The sequence below is a fragment of the Vulpes vulpes genome, chromosome 16 (assembly GCF_048418805.1).
Source record: "Vulpes vulpes isolate BD-2025 chromosome 16, VulVul3, whole genome shotgun sequence".
Classification (NCBI taxonomy): domain Eukaryota; kingdom Metazoa; phylum Chordata; class Mammalia; order Carnivora; family Canidae; genus Vulpes; species Vulpes vulpes.
In genome coordinates this window covers 58932572-58955623 of record NC_132795.1, presented here as the reverse complement: position 1 = coordinate 58955623, position 23052 = coordinate 58932572, and the positions used below count along the sequence as shown (strand labels likewise).

The 23052-nt window shown below is 41.7% G+C and overlaps 2 long non-coding RNA genes across 3 annotated transcripts in view; both read left to right on the top strand.

Annotated features, from left to right (window-relative positions):
• LOC112929068 (uncharacterized) overlaps nt 1–23052 on the top strand; it is an 86233-nt gene that overhangs the window by 55433 nt on the left and 7748 nt on the right. The gene's annotated exons all lie outside the window — the stretch shown is intronic.
• LOC140595925 (uncharacterized) lies at nt 14726–18928 on the top strand. Its single transcript, XR_011997898.1, has 3 exons — nt 14726–14797; nt 17531–17856; nt 18713–18928. It is a non-coding gene; the product is annotated as an uncharacterized lncRNA (long non-coding RNA).

The window sequence follows — 23052 nt, the reverse complement described above, 5'->3', positions numbered from 1 at the left end:
TGCCTATGTCTCTGCCTCTGTGTGTGTGTGTCTCTCATGAATAAATAAAATCTTTAAAAATAAATAAATAAATCTTTAAAGAAGAGGAAGAGGAGGAGAAGAAGAGAGGGGGACGTGAGCATGCAGTAGAACCCAATCATATTGATCTGGAATTTCCAGCTTCCAGAACAGTGAGAAAATAAGTTTCTGTTGTTTAAGGCACCCAGTCTGTGATATTTTGTTACGGTGGCCCCAGCAAACTAATACAGGAGGTTGCTAAGACAGCACCCAAGAGACAGTCTGATTTACAGGTTCATACGCAGATGTGGACAACCTCAGGCTTTCTCCTGAAGGGCTTGACCATGTAAAATTTGTGGCGAGCGGGAACAGAGAATATCTGCCTCCTTTAGGCACCTTGGATGCTAAAGAAGAGAAGGAAAGGCTAGGGCTCATTTTCTAAAAGTCATATGTTGGACAAGTTGCTCCTCCAAAGAAAGGGTAGGTGAAAGACGAGGACACTAGAACTTTTAGTCCAGTTGCATCCTATGGAGACAGAAGGAGTGGAGGTTGGAATGTCCTTACTAAGAACCTACAAGACCTGGCATGATTGGCCTCCTGACTCTTTCTCTTATTTGGTCTTAACCTTATTGCTGTCCATATTCCAGGCATACGAATCTCCTTTCCTTTTCTGAGTTCTCCCAAGCCCTTTGTCTGCTCTGGGGTCTTTGCACTTGCTATTCCCACTGCCTGAAACATCTCTCTTATTCCCATGCTTCATGTCTCATGCCGTATGTCACCTTTCCAATGAGTCTTTCCCTAACCATCTTACTTAAAATGGCCACTGGAAGTTACTCAGTAATTGAAGGTCATACTATTTCTTTACTGTATAGAACTTAACCAAATCTGTAATTACCTATTACATCTTATTTGTGTACATATTATATGTCTCTCTCAGGAATGTCAATATCCAGGAGTACCTGGAATATAGTTGGTATTTAATAAACATTAGTTGAGTGCATGCTGAGAAAAAGAAAAGCAATCTCTGACATCGAGAAGCTGCCCTGGTGCTGGCAGAGAGGTCTTGGTGTTCTAGAAGCCAGCCTGGAACTTAGCTAGGTCTGTTGAACTCAAACAATTTCACAGAAATGCCAATAGTAGGCAAAGTCACTCTATAACTAACATGGAACAAGATAAAAGCATGACCATAAAAATAATCAAACATCCTGAGTAATAGGAGTGACTTCTGCTTCTTTTCCAATTCCTCCTTCAACCTTGCTCCTGTCTTACTTCCTTGTAGATAAGAGTTAGTAAGATATCCAAGGAGAAAACAACCCCTGCTTCTTGACAATCTCCAATCTAGAGCAAAGCCCACGTCCTTATATCCTTCCCCAAATCACACAACCAATGTCAAATCCTTTATATCCTTTCAAAAGCCCTTTTACTGAAACAGTCCATTGTTCTCCCTGTCCCACCTTTCCCACCGCAGTAATCATGAACCCCAACTTGTTCAACTGCAGGTGCATCACTGGGGATATTTGGCCAGAGGGCATTGACAATATAAACCGGAAGTCCCAGGACACATCTGGCTTCAGAATCATCTGGATTTCGGGGCTTCTGCAATGTCAAGACACTTTCTTTCCATATTTTAGACCTGCCTTCCTCTTGTGTTGGCTGCATCTTCTTTGAAGCAGGTCAGAGAGTCACTGGCACTCCCAGCCCTACATCCTTACAGTCCATTATGCAGAGGAGGGGAAATCTGTTTTCCAATGACCTAATAGCAAAAGGTAAAATACTCTTTTTATTTTCTCTGCTTGGTTTAGATACTTACCTCTGGATCAATCACTATACTAGAGGATGGGGTACATTGGCCAGTCTGAGGTAGAAACCTGTTCTTGGGCTAGAAAGAAAATGATACCTTGATTGTCAGTTCCATAAGGTTCACATAGGGTGAAGGTGGATTGTATCCTTTATCAGAATTTGATTAAAAGAACAGAAAACACTCCCTATTTTGTAAGCAGTAAGGGGTTTTATATAGAAGATTAGATGCTTATAAAACTGCAGTAAGAACCAGAGGGGGAAAAAAGCCAAGGAAGGTGGCAGTTTTCAGTTATGTTGCTAGTTTTCAAGCAATCAGGAAGGCTAAGGGCCTCAACAGGAAGCTGCTGGCAGTAACTACAAACATCTTCAGTGCTGTGGTGGGTGAGCTGCAAGAAAATGCCTGGAGGCTACTCAAAATTTCACATCTGCTGCAGCCCACACATCTTCTGTTTCCAAAGAAGCAGTGACTACCTATGATCAATCAGTCAATCCATCCATCCATCCATCCATCCATCCCAGTCTTCCAAAATTTATGAAAATTCCTCATGGGCAAACTAGTTGTTAGGGACTCTGGAATACGTGGCCTGCCTTCATAATTTTCTGGCCCCTGTGACACAAGGACGATCACAGAGGGGACACAGTGGGGAATGGCAGTGAGTTGCCAGCAGATGGTCTGGTGCAGATTCTCAGAGTAGGGAACATAAACAGTGCCCTCAGTCATAGTATTGTGAATACTTTTCTCAGGTTATATCCCTGCCCTTTTTAAAATTAGCATTAAGTGTTCAAAGGCAGCTTAATTTGTTTGAACAGCTTTCGTGATCATAGAGGTATTGAGACTGGATTCCTGGGGATATAGGGAAATGGTGCCCATTTTCAAATATAGGCAGAAAATGGAAGTCATAAACCATAGTTGGTGGCCTGATGGAAATTCTAGGAGAGTTTCTAGCTAAGAATACCAAGAAGATAGTACATGAAGACTGGGAAAATAAAAGTGATTACAAAGAAACATCAGAGGTTTACTTACAGCAAATCATACCAAACTCACCTTATTTGTTTGTTTGCTCATAAATAAATCACTGACAGGATTACCAGAGTCACAGGGCATGCGAGTTTTAGTGTAGCATTTACCAAAAATTCCATTATGCCTCTGTGAACAAATGGCAAAATACTGATGACATTACCACTGAGTGGAATGAGCTGAATGGCTGTGTCCTAAGAATGCTAATAGATCAATGTCAACCTAGAAAAATGGTCTCTGTGAAGGAGCTCCAGGTTTGGTCTTTTCTGGTTGAACATTTTTATCAATGTTTCATATGACAGCATTGATAGCCCTCTAATCAAATCTCAGGATACACCAAGGCTGAGGAGAAGAACAAATGGATTATATAATAGAAAACTGGGATTCACAAAACTATCAATAGCCTGGCATGAAGGAATGAAAATAGCAAGTTGAATTGCGCTGGAAATAAATCTAAAACATTGCCTCTAGACCTCCAAACACTGTCATGAGTGTAAGTGAGAGGGATGGTTTCACTGAGGACTCTTGGAAAAAAAAAAAGAGACTAATGTCTTGTCTTTACTGTAAACAACCTAGACTGTTGTATCATATTAATCAGTCAAAATAATGAAGTGATACACTGAGTTGCATTTATAGAATTATTTTAAATTGAATAATGCCTCACATGTAGTATAGGCTTGGCAGATACCATTTAAAAGAATTCATGATTTAGTGTTTTTTTCTGGAACACTATATTGAGTTATTCACGCATTCATTCAGCAAATATTTCTTGAGAACTAGCGCCAGGCTCTGGTTAGGTGCTGAGAACACATCAGTGAACAAAATAGACAAAATCTCTGTCATGAGAGAACTGAAACATTTATTGAGCATCCAATATGTTCCAGACACTGTGTTAAGACCGTCAAGATGGATTTAGTTCCTGCCTTCAAATTCTTGTTCAAGGAACAGATGTGGAGATATAATTACAACCCAGAAATGCTACATGCCACTATGCTCTAGAAAGAGGAGTGGCACTGAGAAGGGCACAATGATCCCAGAGGGAAACAGTCTAGGAAACAATTGCAGTGGATGGGACAGAGGTGAGTTGTTTTATGTGTGTGTGATGAATAGATACCTGCTCATTCTTGGTTCCACCTTTATGAATGGCTATGAATAAGGCAACTAGAATGGGGGTAAGTCTCAAACCTGTGTCATATGAGGCAATAGAGAAGGAACTGGGACTTTGTTTATTAACCTGGAGATGAGAAATCCTAGGGGTAGGGCCAGCTCAATGGGCATGCAACGTGTGAAATGTTGCTGTATTAAATGAAGACTGGTCCTGTACCTGCATAGCTGCAAAGGATGGCTTTAGGAGCTAGTTCAATGTTTCAGAGCAACAGACTTGGGGTCACACGAGGAAAATTTTTCTGACAGAGTAGTTCATCAGTGGAAGGATATATTTGTGAAGTAGTGGATTCCTTCTCAGTAGAGTCATTCAAACAAGCTGAAGAAGCCCCTTTGAATACGTGATGAAGATTGACTCATTGATTTGTGTTTTGGACTGCATGGCCTCAGAGGTCAGGTAGTCCTGAGATTCTTCTGCTTTTAGATCTTCCATATGCTGCATTTAAAATTCTGTATCATGCATTGCTATTTTGCATTAGGGTGTCAATCATTGATTACTTTACTCAATTATGGACTTCTTGAGATTTTGAGAAAAGGGCTGGACGGTGTATTGGAGAAGCCGTAGATTTGAAATTTATTCCAGTACCAGGGGATCCCTGGGTGGCGCAGCGGTTTGGCGCCTGCCTTTGGCCCAGGGCGCGATCCTGGAGACCCGGGATCGAATCCCACATCAGGCTCCCGGTGCATGGAGCCTGCTTCTCCCTCCGCCTGTGTCTCTGCCTCTCTCTCTCTCTCTCTCTGTGACTATCATAAATAAATAAAAAATAAAAAAAAATGAAATTTATTCCAGTACCAAAAAGCAGTTTTTTTTTGGGGGGGGGGGGCAGGCTATTCACCTTCTCTGCAACTGAATTTCCACATCTATAAAATGAATGCAATAAAACTCAACATGTCATGTAGCTGTGAGAATAAGATACAGTGTATGGGTAAAGCATCTTGAAAAGAGTGACACACAAAATGGATGTACATTTAATGCTAGTTGTATTTATTCCACTCTTAAATACTGCTGTCCTTTTGGCATCTGGCACTGAAGAATGTACAGATCAGTTCTGTCTCCAAAAATGCTTGTTGAATGAAGGCCCAGTGATCATTGAAATATTGTGGGCCAACAGACCAGAGAACCAATGGTCACTGATTCTTTTGCCCTAAAGGAGGAAGATTTTGCTCTATATTCTTTTTCTTTTTTTCTTTTTTCCTTTCTTTTGTAGGGGAAGGGAAGCTCTCTCAGCTCCTTTGTGTTATTCCTGCTCTGGCTCTTCTGAAGCTGCCTCTGTCTAGATCAGTGGATTCGGAGCACCCTCTAGAGACAGAAAAGGGATGTCTCACTTGAGAGAAGATAGCCTAATTATGCAGCTGCTGGTGCAAATAAATGACTGTGCCAGGAGCAAGTTTGAGGGAACAAGCAAGGGAGGATCAAGCTTTTCTCTTTTTTTCTTTTTTTTTTTAAGATTTTATTTATTTATTCATGAGAGACACACAGAGAGAAGCAGAGACACAGGCAGAGGGAGAAGCAGGCTCCCTGCAGGGAGCCTGATGTGGGACTCAATGCCTGATCCGGGGATCACTCCCTGAGCCAAAGGCAGACGCTCAACCACTGAGCCACCCAGGCGTCCCAGGATCCAGCTTTTCTTTTTTCTTTTCTTTTCTTTTCTTTTCTTTTCTTTTCTTTTCTTTTCTTTTATTGGAGTTCAATTTGCCAACATATAGCATAACACCCAGTGCTCATCCCGCCAAGTGCCCCCCTCAGTGCCCATCACCCAGTCACCCCAAACCCCTGCCCACCTCCCTTTCCACTACCCCTTGTTCGTTTCCCAGAGTTAGGATCCAGCTTTTCTTAACTCACCCTTCCCTATCAATGAGCTTTTCTGATTGCCTTCTCTTGTATGTCCAGTCCCCAGGTGGATCTGAAGACAGTGAGCCACACAGGATTAAGAGAAAGGTTTTTTTCTATTCTTGAGGGGCTCCTGGGTGGCTCAGCGGTTGGGCATCTGCCTTCCGCTCAGGTCATGATCCCGGGATCCGGAATCAAGTCCCACATCAGGCTCCCTACATGAAGCCTGCTTCTCCCTCTGCCTGTGTTTCTGCTTCTCTCTCTATGCCTCTCATGAATAAATAAATAAATTAAAAAATTTTTAATTCTTCTATCCTCGAGCACAGGTGGTCAGTTAAATGTGTTCCAATAGGGCCATAACTGAATTTCTAGTGAATTCTGAACATGCCAGCAACTCAGATTTGGAGGTTAAATATGTGCCTGAATTATCTCCTCTGGCTGCCCAGGCAACATGTCCTTCTTAATCACCAAAAGAAGGGAGGGAACCTCAGAAAGCAATTTTAATTATAAAATGTATCTCCAAGTATTTAATCTCCAGTTCTTTTTCACCCAGCTCTTAAATTTCCACATCACTCCTATCCCTCAATCAACTTCAAGAACAACAACTTTCCTGTCACAAGTATAGAGATGAAGGGAGAGATGGGACTAAGGTGGTCATAATGGGGAGGGTATGGTAAGACTCACTTCAGGATTGTCTTGTCTTGGATAATGAGCAAAAGTTATTGACTGACTGACTGAAAAATCAGAACACTTATACAGGTACACCTCGGACATATTGCAGGTTCAGTTCCAGACAACCACAATGAAGCAAGTATTACAATAAAGTGAATGTGGCAATAAAGCAAGTTGATGAATTTTACATATCCCAGTGTTTATATGTTTTATATAAACATATACAACTTATGTTTACACTATAGTCTTTAAAGTGTACAACAGCATTATGTTTAACATACAATGCACATATCTTCATTGAAACATGCTTTATTGCTAAAAAAAAAATGCTAACCATCATCTGAGTTTTCAGCGAGTCATAATCTTTTGGCTGGTGGGAGATCTTGCCTTGATGTTGTTGGCTGGTGACTGGGTGGTGGCCAAACATTGGGGTGGGCGTGACGGTTTCTTAAAATAAGGCAACAATGAAGTTTGCTGCATCGATTGGCTCTTCCTTTCATGAACAATTTCTCTGTAGCATGTGTTGCTATTTGATAGGATTGTAGAACTTCTTCCAAAATTGGAGTCAATCTTCTCAAACCCTGCTGCTGCTTTATCAACTCAGTTTATGTAATATTTTAAATCCTTTGTTGTCATTCAACAATCTTCACAGAATCTTCACCAGAATAGATTCCATCTCAGGAAGCCATTTTGTTTGCTCATCCATAAGAAGCAATTCCCCACTTGTTCAAGTTGTATTATGAGATTGCAGCAATGCAGCCCACCTCCAGGTTCTACTTCTAATTCTAGAAGTATTAGAATACTTGCTGTTTCTACCACATCTCCAGGTACTTACTCCACAAAGTCATCCATGAGGGTTGGAATCAACTTCTTCCAAGCTCCTGTTTATGTTGATGTTTTGATCTCTTCCCATGTATCACAAGTGTTCTTAATGACATCAAGACTGGTGAAAACTTTCCAAGTTTTCAGTTTACTTTGCTTAGATCCATCAGAAGAATCACTATCTATGGCAGCTATAACCTTGCAAAATGTATTCCTTGAACCATGAACTACAGAATAGATGTTGTGTTAGCAGGCCTGAGAACAACATTAATCTCGTTGTATATCTCCATTAGTATTAGGGCTCTTGAGTGACCAGGTCCAATGTCAATGAGTGGTAATAACTGGAAAGGAATCTTTTTTTCTGAGCAGTACATTTCAACAGTGGGCTTAAAATAGTCAATAAACCATGTTGTAAACAGATGTGCTGTTATCTAGACTTTGTTGCTCCATTTCTAGAGCACAGGCAGAGCAGATTTAGCCTAATCCTGAAGGCTCTAGGATTTTCAGAATGATAGATGAGCATTGGCTGCTTCAACTTAAAGTCACCAGATGCTTTAGCCCCTAACAAGAGAATCAATGTGCCCTTTGAAGTTTCAAAGCCAGGCATCGACTTCTCCTCTTTAGCTCTGAAAGTCTTAGATGACGTCTTCTTCCAATATAAAGCTGTTTTACTACATTGAAATCTGTTGTTTAATGTAGCCACCTTAATGATCTTAGCTTGATCTCCTGGGTCACTTGCTGCCGCTTGCTGCTTCTACACCAGCACTTGCTGCTTTACTTTCCACTTGTATGTCATGGAGACAGCTCTTTCCTTAAACCTCATGAACTAACTAGTGCTAGCTTCAGACTTTTCTGCGGGTTCCTCCCCTCTCTCAGCCTTAACAGATTTGAAGAGAATTGGGGCCTTGCTCTGGGCTAGGCTTTGGCTTAAGGGAATATTGTGGCTGGTTTGATCTTCAATCCAGACACTCAAACTTTCTCTCTAGCAGCAATAAGGTTGTTCCGCTTTCTTATCATTTGTGTGTTCACTAGAGGAGCACTTTTACTTTCCTTCAAAAACTCTTCCTTTGCATTCACAACCTGGCTAACTGGCTCAAGAGGCCTCGCTTTCAGCCTGCCTCAGCTTTTGACATGCCTTCCTCACTAAGCTTAATCATTTCTAGCTTTTGATTTCAATATTGTTGTGTCTCAGGGAATAAGGACCCAAGAAGAGGGAGAGAGAAGGGCAAACAACTGGTTAGTGGAACAGTTAGAACACACACAACATTTATCAATTAAGTTCACTATTGTATATGAACACTACTCATGGCACCCCTAAACAGTTACAATAGTAACATCAAAGATTTTGATCACAGATCGCCATAACAAATACAATAATAATAACAAAAAATGTTTGAAATAAAAGTTTGAAATACTGTGAGAATTACCAAAATGTGACACAGAGACACAAAGTGAGCAAATACAGTCCGAAAAATGGCGCCAATAGATTTGCTTGAGGTGGGGTTGTCACACACCTTTAATCTTTAAAAAATGCAATTTATGTGAAGCACAATAAAATGAGATATGCCTGTACTTGGTGGGTTACAAGAGAAGATTATCTTTTGCCCTTCAGTTTTCAAAAAAGTGCTATTGGTTCTTCCTTTCCTGCTCCTTTCCTGAAGATCTCACAGCTTTCCAGACCCTTGCTGATGTTAAAATGTCCATCCCAGGTCCCCCAGATTTAAAATCTTATTCTTAAATCCAATTCAAAGTATCTCCCCTTTCCACCAGCCCAGACCTGCCATGCACTCTGGGGACTGGACCTTTTTGCTTTTGCTTCTCCTTCATACATCTTCCCCCTTTCTTTGGATGCTTTGAACCTCTCTAAGATCAGGATCTCAAAGGAGGAATTAGAGGAAAGTGGCAAAATCATTTTTTTCTTGGTAGCTACGGTTGACGGTTCTTCCCTGGCTATGGTGGACTTCCACTGAGTTGCATATTTCAGAGCTTCTGCGAGTCCCTAGGACTCCCCAGCGCATGATTCCTGGATGTGGGAGAACCTTTTGACTTGACCAAACACCTGCCCCAGGGGGTGCACTCCAGAGTACTTATTACTACGAGTTTCACCTGTTGGTCAGGATCTGTGCAGGTGGAAAGGAGGGGTTGCTGGCAAGACAGGCTCAGCTCTGGCCAAGTCTTGATTTCCACGTGACCCACACCAGGAAGTGAGGACTCAGGCTGCTCTTCTACCAGCTGTTCTCGTCCCCCTGCTACCAATCCATTTCTTTCTTTTCCCCTTACTCAAATATACACAGAGGAGGGAAACAGGGAGATGTTGGTCAAGGGCACAAAGTTTCGCTTCTGTAGGATGGATAACTTCTGGAGATCTAATGTACAGCATGGTGACGATAGTTAACAATACTGTATCACATACCTGAAATTTGTTAAAAGGCTAGATCTTAAGGGTTCTCACCACACAACACACAAATGGAAGGAAGGAAGAGAGGAGGGAGAGAGGGAAGAGAAGAGAAGAAAATGATAGCTATGTATGGTGATGGAAGTGCTAATTAGCTTGATTGCGGGTATCATTTCACAATGTATACATATATACATATATCAAAATGTCAAGTTATAGACCTTAAATATGTACAATTCTGATTTGTCAATTATACCTCAACAAAGCTGGCAAATAAAACAGACACAAGGGGGAAGACGGGAAAGCCACTGCTCCAGCAGCTGTCCACAGGACAAGGGGATGCTGGGCTTCCATCTTACAGGCACATGGAGGCTTTTAAAAAATATTTTATTTATTTATTCATGAGAAACACAGAGAGAGAGGTAGACACAGGCAGAGGGAGAAGCAGGCTCCCTGCAGGGAGCCCGATGCGGGGCTCGATCCCAGAACCCAGCGATCACGCCCTGAGCCAAAGGCAGATGCTCAACCACTGAGCCACCAGGCATCCCCATATGCAGGCTTTATAAATGGTCCTTCCAGAACACTCCCCAGTTTGACTTTGGTGGGGAGTAAATGCCACAAAGAGAAGAGGGAAGAGGGAAAAAAAACTCAGCTTTTCTCCCCTGAATAGAATGACTCCATATTCTAACAAATTTCAGTTAGTTGAGGCAATCATTGTCAAATTTCTAGTCTTTTCTTTCTATAGATGGGAGAGGGAATGAATGGGTGCTGGTCATAGTAGTGGGGGGGGGGGGCTCGTCATAATAAACCTGGAGAGGAGTGCAGTGCTCATAATGCAGGATACTCATTGCTCATTGTGCTCAGTTTTAGGGTATTAGCTTGCAGTTTCTGCTAAACCTGTTTAGATGCAGATGATCTAGAAAAAGAAATTAAGGGTGAGGACTTAGAAGTGGAAGGCCAAGAAAATGAGATCCAAGGAAATGTTGCAAAGCATGTAGAACAGGCTGGCAGATCTCCCTCAATACTTCATTCCCCCAAAATAAGGATATGTCCATCCCTTCCTCTTGCCTGGGTGTTTTAGACTTCAAGCAAGCTAGCACTTTGAAGGTGCCTGGGCTCCTTAATAGCAGGTCATAGGAGGAGTCCACAGTGACTACATCATCATTATTCTTCTAGTTAGTCCTTGTAATAGTTCTTTGTAGCGTCAGAAGCATCGTTACTCTTTGTACTGCATCCCAGGCTTTCCTAGTGTGATGGTCATTGGAAGTTTGGGCATCCTTCAGAGAACACATGTCAAAAAAGATCACGTGTACCTGGTCACCTCTTTTCTTTACAGTTTCCGTTTTGTAACTGCCTTCTATGGTTCTCTTCCATAACCCTAGCTTTCCAGAGCTGACACCTACACAGGCAGCAGATGGAATCTATAGTAATTTGCCTCCCTCACTGGCACTCTTCAGAGCCATAGTACGTTATGCAATCCATACAGGATGTGACATAAAATGACTACTTAATAGGTATCTTTCAAGTTGAATTCAAACATAGGAAAATGTAATGGTATGGGGGTCAATTCCACTGACTTCTCTATTCTGTTTTGCTCATAAAAGCAGGTTCCCAGAGTACATTTCAGTAATGTATGATGAATATTTGCTTTACATGCGATATCAGGATTCACAATAATGGCCTGCAGCAGTGGTTCTCAATCTTAATCCTGGCTCTTAAAAATACCTGGGAGGGCTTTTACACCCATCCCATTACACAGAGGGTCTTGAGAGTGAGACCCAGGCTTCAGGTTTTTTTGTTTGTTTGTTTGTTTTTTGTTTTTTTTTTAAGGCTTTTCAGAAGTTTCTGATGTGCAGCTGAAGTTGAGAAACACTACGGTAAAGTACTCCAGAACTGTGTGCTCCAAATCCAGAAGTCTATCCGTTTCCCCTTCCCCTTAACTCCTCATCCTTGGTCGTTTACCCTGCCCCAAACTTCTGCAGGCCTCCACAGGACCTGCCCTGCCCAGACCCTCTTTGCCCCTGTGCCTAACACAGCCCTAGCGAAAGTGGAAGCCTGGGTGGCACCAGGGTGACATCTAGTGGTGAAAATAAATTTGTCGATTGTCCCATTTCCTGGAAAATTATAAGAGCAAGTCGCAAGTGGAACCCTGCCTGTGTGCATCTTTGCACTGGCTAAGGCATGGTTTTCTATCGCATGTGCCTAATGACGTTACAGGAAGGTCACCAGGCTGAACTGCATTTTTGGAAACCACAGAGGAAAAGGTTTGATATTTGCTGAACTCAGTCTTCGCCTTCACTGTGCTTTGCCTGCCCTGCCAGACCAGCTGTTCCCAGCCCTTACATCACTCACAGGCATGGCCTGATAACTCCTTGCCTCAAGCCTGGCAAGGACACCATGCATGCTTTCCCTGTTTCACCCTCATTCCCACTGAGCAACTCCAAGTGCTTGTGTGCACACAGGCTCACCTGGGCAGGCCCCTCAGGCAGGCAGACGGGAGGTGTGTTCTCTGATTTTCAAGTGCTCACAGGCCTTCCCCATGCTCTGTACCTCCTTCCATTGATACCTCTGCTGCTCCCTCCTTTGGTAGGGGAGTTGATACCTGTGGGCATTATGTTAGATTGCTAGGGCTCTTGTAACAAAGGACCACTGATAGGGTGGCTTAAGCACCATAAATTTATTTTCTCACACTTTGGGAGGCTAGAAGTTTTGATCAAGGTGTTGACTGGCTGTTTCTTCTGATTCTTCTCTCCTTGTAGATGGCTGCCTTCTTCCTGTGTCTTTATATGGTCTCTGCTCTGTGTGTGTGTCTGTGTCCTAATCTCCTCTTGTAAGTATACCAGTCATACTGGATTAGGGCCACCATAAAAAAATCCCATTTTAACTTAATCACCCTTTAGAGGCCTTATCTCCAAATACAGTCATTTTGAGGTACTTGGGGTTAGGACTGCAACCGATGAATTTAAGTGGCAGGGGAGGGGGCACAATTCAGCCAATGATAGGCATGTTTGGCTAATTGTGAGATGGAATCCAGTAGAAAATTCTTCTCCCTGGCTATTTGGAGACAGTAATTTTAGGCAGTCTCTGAGCACGACCTTGGAAACCAAGTAACCTCTTGGCCCCTTAAAAAGCTGTGGCCAGCTCTGTTCTCCTTCCTTGCCACACAGCCCCATTTCCCTTACTCCCTTGAGACAATGCTCCCTAGTGAAGTGTTTGCGTGTAAGATTTTCCTTCATGTTCAATATTCTAGTGGGCCCCATCTTTCGTATGAATTTCTCTGGGTTCACCAAGCTTAGGCACCATGAGAAGTTTCTGGGCATTGATGCTGCAATTTGTCTTCCTTCTGTTGTGTTAGGCACAATTCCATGCAGCCAACTTTAAGTACCTACTATATACAAGATAATACAGAAATATAAAAATAAATGAGACACGGTACTCGTGATAGATAATACAAGGCTTTTAGAAGAGGCATAGGTAAAAAGGATTTTAACACAATGGGAAATTAGATTCTTAAAAACTCAAAATCGTTAGAATTGAGAAAGGGGTAAAGTCAGAGGTGCCTGTAACAGATGTGAGCTTAGGACCTCCCTCAGGTTTTTCTGAATTAAAATCTCTAGTATTTGTGACAAGAAATCTGCATCATTAACAATCTCCCAGAAAAAATGTGGTGTGTGCTAAATGTTGAGAAATTTCTTTAAATTTAAAGCAATGCTGTCCAAAAAATTCAGATAGTCTTTTCATAGAGTGGGGTTCCAAAAGCATTGCCTAAGTCAGTGAACAAAAGTATGAGCCAACAGGGCAGTGATGCAGAAAAGGACTTCACACCTTCTGTAGTCTTCTGGATTCCGGATCCAGTGCGGGTACCCTAAACCCCATTGCATGGCGCCATTTAGGATTCCTTAAGTTGGGAAGGCATTAAGCCATTGTTAGAATGGCCCTCTGCTGTTCTTCATTCTGGAGGCTTTTCTTAAGGCTGCCAGAACTCCGACCCCGTGCCTGCTGGACTTATTGCTCAGCCTGTCCACAGAGAGGTAGTTGGCCTGAAGCTTTGAGAGGCAGTAAAGGTCAAACACCCCACTGTTAACCAGGGACAGTCGTTCCCAATAACATCTCTCATAAACAACCTGAATCCTCCCCCTCAAGTAGCCTTTGTCCTGAGAAGAGAAAAAAGTTTATGATTACTTTCTTTCTTTTTAAAAGATTTTATTTATTTATTCATGAGAGATACAGAGAGAGAGAGAAGCAGAGACACAGGCAGAGGGAGAAGCAGGCTCCATGCAGGGACCCCGATGCAGGACTTGATCCCAAGACTCCAGGATCACGCCCTGGGCTGAAGGAGATGCTAAATCGCTGAGCCACCCAGGGGTCCCCTATGATTACTTTCTAATAAAAGTCTGTGGTGAGCTTGATTTCTGTGGAGCCTTCTCTGAGAACCGATAACCCCTAGGATCATCCAACTGATGGTGGATTTGATTCAACCCTGAATTCCACTACCATGGACTCTGGGGAGAGAACTGCTCACCTCTCTTAATGGAAAGAGACAAAGAAAGGCCATTTTTGGATTTGTGAGGTCACGTACCGCTCGGGAAGCACGGAATTTATTGAGTTTGCTGCCAGCTCAAGCTGTTTTCTCAAAATGACGGTCTCTCTAGGGAAAGATATTATGCTAATACTGTTAGAGGCTCAGAGGTTAGGTTATAAAACAATATTTATCTGCTCTTTTGTCAGCTTTATTTTTCGTTTTGTTTTAATGGTGGTTTAAAATGTGGAAAAGTCAAGGGAGAAGAAAAATCACACCAGATAAAAAGACTAGAGAAGGAAAGGCAGGGGAGTGGAGAGTCAGCAAAGAGAAAGGAAGCAGAGTACATCGACAGCTGAAAAACGTGGTAGAGTGAAAGAGGAAGAAAATTTAGGTCCTGCCTTCATCCTCTTTCATTTGAGGAGAGCATGCGCATAGATTCTCAGTGTCCTGATGCCTCCCCAAAATTGTCAGTGACCCTGGTTTTTCTTTCCACTGAATCTGAAGCAGATATTGAGGGATAATCTTGGAGAGTTTCAAGTTGCCTGAGCACAGCACTGAGGCTGTCTAGAGACCACGGTAAGTCTAATGCTGTTTAGCGGAGGGTGCAGACACAGAAAAAAAGAATAAGTCTCTGGATTGGTGCCTTCTCCTGGCCCGTGCCGGCTGCCCTCCTCTGTGTCTCACCATCTCCCAGAAAAGCTTTCAACTGAATCCCTCATGCTTGCTCTCTTAGAAATACAGCTGCATGCAGTCCCTTGCTGTTTAGGGGACAGAGGTACCCGGCTTTGCGTGGGGAGAGCAAGGATTCTGGACTCTGATCTGCCCCATTCTCTTCTCCCACTCCCATAGGAGGGAAACACTGAAACATTGGAAGGTCAGGCAGGACGTCCCATGGGGCATCTAGGAGTTTGCGCCTCATCACACACACCTAGATGTAGAAGGAGGGGATGTCTCCCACCGTTAGGAAACAGAAGTGTAAGGGGCATCTCTCTTCTGCTCAATACTTTGCCCTTGTTGAAAAGAGACAGTGAAGGGCAAAAAGGAATTAATTGAAAAGGCTATTTCAACATACAACTCTAGTTACAAATATTATGTTGTTCACTTGGCTAGCAGGTCAACTGTAAACACCCAGGGGACATGGCTGTGTAGTCTCTTCTTCTTTTATATTCTCACTCTCTCTCCCCTGACAGTCTGGATATTCTTCTGCGAGGGGCTACTTGATGAATGAAAGCCAGGACATAATTTTGAAGCAAAAACTTTTGCTTCTTCTTTGTATTAAGAAAATGTTAATTATAAAAGGTAAATATAATTTGATATAGGCCTACCTGTTGCTTCTTGCTTCTGTTGCCTTTATTTTTGGTATCAAATCCAAATATTCCCAAGACCAATATCAAGGAGCTGACCCCTTATGTTTTCTTTTAGGAGTTTTATGGCTTCAAGGTCTTACATTCAAGACCTAAATCCATTTTGAGCTGATTTTTATATATGGTGTAACTTAGGGATCCTGTTTCATTCTTTGGCATGTGGACATCCAGTTTACCCAATGCCATTTATTGAAGAGACTGTCCTTTCCCCATTGTGCATTCTGAGTGCCTTTGTCATAAATTAATTCACCATATGTGTATGCATGGGTTTATGTCCGGGCTCTCGATTCTGTTCCAATGATCTATGTGTCTGTTTTGATGCCAGTACCATACTGTTTGGATTACTATGGCTTGAAATCAAGAAATGTAATGACTCCAGCATTCTTCTTTCTCAAGATGTTTTGTGTATTCAGAGTCTTTTGTGATTCCATGCACATTTTAGGACTATCTTTTCTATTTCTATTAAACATGCAATCGGAATTTTGATAGGGATTGCATTGAATCTGCACATCACTCTGTAGAGTAGGGACATCCGAGTAACATTCCTGGCCTTTTTTCCCACAGAAAGCAAAATGACTTATTATGGAGTTTCCAGACCCTCCCTATTTCTGCTATTCAGGATCTGCCCATGTGCATATTTTCATCTGCTCTCTGCTGCCCCTATCAGGGGAGGATGTGAGTGTGAAGAATTTGTGCCAGTGTCAGGATGAATAAGCATGTCTTACTCAGGGTTAATTAGCAAGACCATTTTGCCCCAGGCTTGGTCCATTTTACTCATCTTCATTAGTAATAAGGGTGATATTTTAATCTCTATCTGACTTTTTTGCCCATCTCTCAGGTGGAGAAAGTAGCCTGTTACTAAATCACTTCCTAAAACCTCAAAAAAATCAATGCCAGAAGGGCAAGGTAGAGCCATGAGAAAAAAATGGGCCAAGAATTTTGATGGTAGGCAAAATCTAGATCAAAAGGAACCAGATTCCCAGTGTGAAATAGCTTGGGGTTTGCCAGAGGCACCTCTTCCTTAAGATACTCTACATCCAGCTACTGGAAAATGGTCATAATATGAAGATTTACATAGAATGAGACAGTTTACTATCATCTTCCGGAAATTGGCACAATTTGGGTGCAAATAGACAATGCCTGAGATGAGACTGGCGCCCTCTAGAGTTGTACAATCTATCCTTCAGGCAGAGCCAGTTAAAAGGACTGGTGTCCTACACCATCTTAGGGGAAAGGGGCACACTCATACACCAAGTTCCTTCTTCCCTTGCTCATTGGAAGCAGCCCTCATGCAAATTTGTCCAGTCCCTCAGAGACTCTTACTGGATTGGCTTTGCCCTGTGACTCAGTTTGGGCTCCAGGAGCCATCCATGGTGATATCTATCTGAAGATATCCACATTCTGTACAGACCAGCCTCTTATGTCGTCCTATTTTAGGATATTTTTAGGTATTCTCAGATACCATATCTTTCTCAGAACTACCAAACACCTGACCCTACCAGTGTTTGGTAAATACCACTCACCCAATTCCCAAACAATTTACTAATGCTTATGCAGCCCAGCCATGGGTCAGGATCCCTGTTCAGTCCCCATCTCTGCAACAGCCTAGCATAGCAGGTATTCAAAAAAGCTGTTAAATGAATAGATAAATGGATAAATTCCCCACATGTATACATAGTGCAGCATCCTCGCTGAGTCACATTTGTCTAAAATTTATTCATTCATATATCACCTTTGTGCCTTTCCCCACACCCATGTTGTTCCAGAACTATTATATTGTTAGTATTCTTTAAATTGACTCACTTTTATCCTTAAATGCTTTGAGTAAAACTCCTAACTGAATGAAAAACAGCATCTTGGTATCTTTTTACTATTAAAATGTTCGAACCTCACACCATGGAAAACCATGTCATGTATTAACTATTGTGCAAATATCACGCTTCAGGAAGCATTGCCCTAGGTCCTGGGGTCCACCATGAGCTGAATCAAGATCCAACAAACTCCCTGGTGCCAGCCGAATAATGCAACCCGCAGGCCTTGTCAAAGGCAGTACAGATTGTGACACTTGTTAGCAAAAGGACAGGAAGAGCTGGTGTCTGGAACAACTTGGAGAGGTAGGCCACAGGCTCACAGGCTCACAAGCTGTCAACTCCATCAAAAGAAGACAGAGCCACACCTGCCAGCCAGAGGAAATGAATCAGAACAATTATTCAGAGTCATTTGTCTGGAAGAGGGAAGAGACTTTTTTCTTCTTTTGCAAGAAATGCTTAGGTAAGCATGACCCCTACTGGGGAACTAGCACCTGCCAAGTCACTGTCTGGAAACCCAGATAATTCCATACTCTCACTTGCTGATGAAGTCCCCTTGGCATCGGTTGTCAGGGCTGTCCAAGACTCAGTGAGAGAGCTTCTGCTCAGCATCCCGACAAAAGACACTGCTTTCCTGCATCTGCTTGGTTGTCAGGGAACAGGTGTCCCTGGGTCATATAGCTCTGGGTGTGATAAAGACTAGCCAGGAGAGGCAGCTGATCCTGACTTGCTTAGCAAAGCTACAGAAGCCACTCTGTGCCTGGAAGCAGAGCTATAGAAGCTGTCTCCCTCTTGGTTCTAATTGTGGGGTGCCTTGGGCATACTTTAGTCGACAAAAAATTCAGGAAAATAAGGAGAAGAAGGTGTGCTAGGCACTGCTGGCTGTTTTAATGATAGACATTGTATATCCTTCATTATGAAACTTCAGAGTAAGCCTTCATTTGTAGATAACCAAATAATGTAAGCACTCATCCTGAACTTGCTGGAAGCCAGGGCATTTCCCAGGCATTTCTGAGGTTCCCAAAGACTGCTTTATGTTAAAAAAAAAAAAAAAAAAAAAAAACATTTACTTCCCCCTCGCCTCACTCCAGGCTGCTTTCTGAACTTAAGTTTGTTCATGTTGGCTGCCTCAATCACGTCTCATGGTCTAGCCTCTCAACCACTTTGCACGTTGCCACACACACCTCACTACCAGAGTAGATGCAGGATCCTCTTTAAAGCCCCAAAGCACAGCAAGCATGAGGTCACCATGCCATGGGGGCTTATTTATCCACTCAGACAAAAATTCTCTTTTAAAAGTTCTATGTTTACAATTTCAGCCCCCTTCTCTTTCTCCTCATCCTCGGAGCCTCACAGGAGGAAACAGAAGATTTTTTTAAAAGGTAAAAGGAACTTACTGGAGATATATTACCCATGATGAAGACAGCCCTATAAATTATTAAACAAATTTTGACCATCCAGTCTAAAGTATATGCATTTGAAACTCATCATTTGCTTTTACCTATGAATGACTAAATTATTTGTGTATTCATGTATGTATGTATGTATTTAGCAGACCTGCATAACACATACTGAGTGCTAGGCACTGTGCTGTGCAAATATTAGTCCATTTAATCCTTATAACAACCAGGGACGCCTGGGTGGCTCAGCGGTTAAGCGTCTGCCTTTGGCTTAGGGCATGATCCTGGGGTCCTGGGATCGAGTCCCATGTCAGGCTCTCTGCCTGGAGCCTGCTTCTCCCTCTGCCTATGTCTCTGCCTTTCTCTGTGTGTCTCTAATGAGTAAATAATAAAATATTTTCTAAAAATCCTTATAACAATCATAAGAGGTTAGTGTCTACTTTTGCTTCCATTTGATAGATGAGGGCACTGAGGCACAGAGAGACTGGATAACTCATCTGACATCAACAGCCAGAAAGTAGCAGAGCAGGATTTAACCCAGGTCTATTGGCTCTGTAGTCAGTGCTCTTAACTACTTGACCGCACTTCTCTGTAGTGGTCCCCATTCATACAGAGGGACACCTAGTCCCAAAGACAAGCCCAGGCTTACACAGTGGGGCATAAGAGAAGAAATGCTGTCCAGTGTGTCATCTTCCCACCATCAAGGTTCAGAAATATTGTCTTATAACCCCTTCCCCAGTTCATAACAACCCTGTTAGTTGTATGTTCTCTCAGTTTTACATTTGGGAGAACTGAGGCACAATAAGCAGTGGAGCTTGGATTTGACTCCATACCTGTCTGACTTTTTAAAAAATATGTTCTCCATTAAGAAGGGCACAGGATGAGGTGAGCACTGGGTGTTATACTACATGTTGGCAAATTGAATTTAATTAAAAGTCTTTAAAAAATAAAGAATATGTTCTCTCCACTATACAGAGCACTGTATCTATATGGTGTTACCAAAGATAGTTTTTGTGTTTTTTTAATTAGCTTTATTTTTAATCTTTTATCTGCAATGCTAAGTAAGGCTTGAAGAGTTCAGAAGGAGAAAAACAATTTCAAAGACTAGATTATGCAGTGATTAATTGCATGAGTACTGTATTTGAGCCATGTGTGAAAGGAAAAAGCAATTTGCTACAATTAGAATATAAGTTTTGGGGCCCAGGCATGTTGCTGCACAGCTTCCTTAACATGCTTTCCGCCCCTATGTTCTTTGCCCATCAATTTCCCATTACTCACAGTCAGTGAGGCTCTCTCTCTGAAATGCATTCATCTTCTTCAAATATGGCAATGACAATAGTAATAATAATGCCTTCAATATAGTTCTGTTCATCTAATGGCTATTTAGACGTTCACTGGAGGTGTGCATCTATTGCGATGTCTGGATTTGAATCGTGGTTCATTACTTAGACCATCAGCAAGTTATTTAACCTCTTTGCACCTCAGTTCTTTGTTGAAAAGGCAAAGTGGTACATGAGGTGCTAATAGCAGTGCCTGGCACATAGATCAGAGCTTGGTAAATGTTAATTATTATTATCATTTGTCAACCATAATGGTAGGTTGTGGATCTACAGATAAAAGGTAAGTGTAGTGTGGCTGCAACTCAAATTTAATCATTATAACTGAGATGGAGTGCATCCTTACCATGACTCTACTTGGTTAAACAAATGTAACATGGGAGTAAAAATTTATCCAACGCAGTGGTTCTGTTTCTTGACTAGTGCCTCAAAATCAGAGGGATGCTATGGAAGCAATTCTGAAGTTATGTACATATATTTTTTTCAATCTTGGTTCTATGTGAAAATGAAGAATCCATGATGTTGGGAGACGGCAACTTCTGACAATAGGTCAGACTGAACTCATGTTGCAGGACTTCTCTAGTGCTACAAATACTAGCTAAATTAAAACTAGAAAAAAATGAATACATAGTCTTTTAAACATATATACTTTCTCTCTCATACCAGCCATGTGCTTGACCTTATTTTGTACTCTACAGGAATCAAAGGAAATACCTAGGTGCTAGAAACAAAGGAAATTAAGCAAAAGTGTTACGTAAGAGATAATGCTGTACAGGTTCACAGGATTACTGGTCTAATATATAGGTCATATGAACTACTGATTAAGATTTTTACAATACACAAGGGCAAGATACTTGACTTTGGAGAAATAGAGAGAGACAGAGAGAGAGAGAGAGAGAGATTGAGCTGTAACTGAGCCCCCCAGTTAGATTGAGCCCCATGCATAAGGCTAGGGGCTTTGAATACTATTCTATAAAAAGGAAGATGAAAAGCATCCATGAAAAGGAGATAAAACATCTGTCTCCAGCTCACAGAAGTTTCTATATAACTGTGGGTGAGAAAACAAAATCACCATAAGAAATAGAAATATTGAGCCTGGGGCACCTGGGTGGCTCAGTTGGTTAAGTGTCCGACTCTTGGTTTTGGCTCAGGTCATGATCCCAGGATTGTGGGATTAAGCCCCACGTCAGGCTCCATGTTCAGTGGGGAGGAGTCTGCTTGAGATTCTCTTCCTCTCCTTCTCCCCCTCTTTCTGGCTGCATACTCTATTTCTTTCTAAAATAAAAATAAATAAATATTTTTAAAAAATGTTGAGCCGAAGCACACATGGTAGATGACCTGAATTCTTATTATTATCATAATCCAGAAAACACCCAAATAGGAAATAGAGGCAAAATTTGTTTTGGAATTAGTGTGACTACAAGGTCACACTAAACAGCTAAAAATTTAAAACCACTCTGCAAGAATACTTCCAGGACACATGGACCTACCACAGGGGGGAAAAATTCTGAACATGAGTTCCCTATTCAATTGCAAATTAAAAATCAAAGGGAAATAGGGAATTCAGCAGGTAATAAAAAGAATTAACACAACATGGAAAAAAGAAAACAAGCTGGCAATAAAATAAAAAGATAATATGTAGAGACAAAAATGATAAAACAGAAATCATATTAAAAATAAAGAGTATGGGGGCAGCCCCCGTGGCTCAGTGGTTTAGTGCTGCCTTCAGCCCGGGGCTTGATCTTGGAGACCGGGGATCGAGTCCCATGTCGGGCTCCTTGCATGGAGCCTGCTTCTCCCTCTGCCTGTGTCTCTGTCTCTTTCTCTCTCTCTCTGTGTCTCTCATGAATAAATAGATAAAATCTTTAAAAATAAATATAACTCAGCCATTAGAAATGACAAACAATTTGCTTCAACGTGGATGGAACTGGAGGGTATTATGCTGAGTGAAATGAGTCAATCGGAGAAGGACAAACATTATATGTTCTCATTCATTTGGGGAATATAAATAATAGTGAAAGGGAATAGAAGGGAAGGGAGAAGAAATGGGTAGGAAATATCAGAAAGGGAGACAGAACATAAAGACTCCTAACTCTGGGAGACGAACTAGGGGTGGTGGAAGGGGAGAAGGGCGGGGGGTGGGGGTGAATGGGTGACGGGCACTGAGGGGGGCACTTGACGGGATGAGCACCGGGTGTTATTCTGTATGTTGCCAAATTGAACACCAATAAAAAATAAATTTATTATTAAAAAGTAAAAAATAAATAAATAAATAAAAATAGAGTATGGTATGCCTGGGTGGCTCAGTGGTTGAGTGCCTTTGGCTCAGGTTGTGATTCTGGGTTCTTGGGATCAAGTCCTGCATCAGGCTCCCTGCAGGGAGGTTGCTTCTCCCTCTGCATGTTCTCTGCCTCTTTCTGTGTCTTTCATGAATAAATTTCAAAAATCTTTTAAAAAGAAGGAGTATGCACAAAATAATATGCATATTTGAACAATAAGCAAAAAAAACTGTGAAGAACAAAAAGTATAGGCATTAAAATTGAAAACAGCATGCTGGATTTAAGTAGAACATTAGATACAGCTGCAAAAAGAATCAATAAGCTGGAAGATAAACCTCAGGAAATAAAGTAGATTATGTCACAGAGAGATAAAATTATGACCCATTTTTAAATGAGGACCTAAGAACATTTAAGAGTACATGTAATAGAAATTTCAGAAAGAGTGAATATAAAGAATATAAATATAAAGAGTGAATTTTATTTTTTATAGAATAGAAAATATGAGAGAGAAGCAATATATAAAAGGATAATGGCTGAGAATTTTTCTAAAATAAACAAAGGTAGTTTGAAATGCACACTGAGTTCTGAGAAGAGAAAATATAGCCACCTCATAGTCTGGCACATCACAGTAAAACTTCTGAAC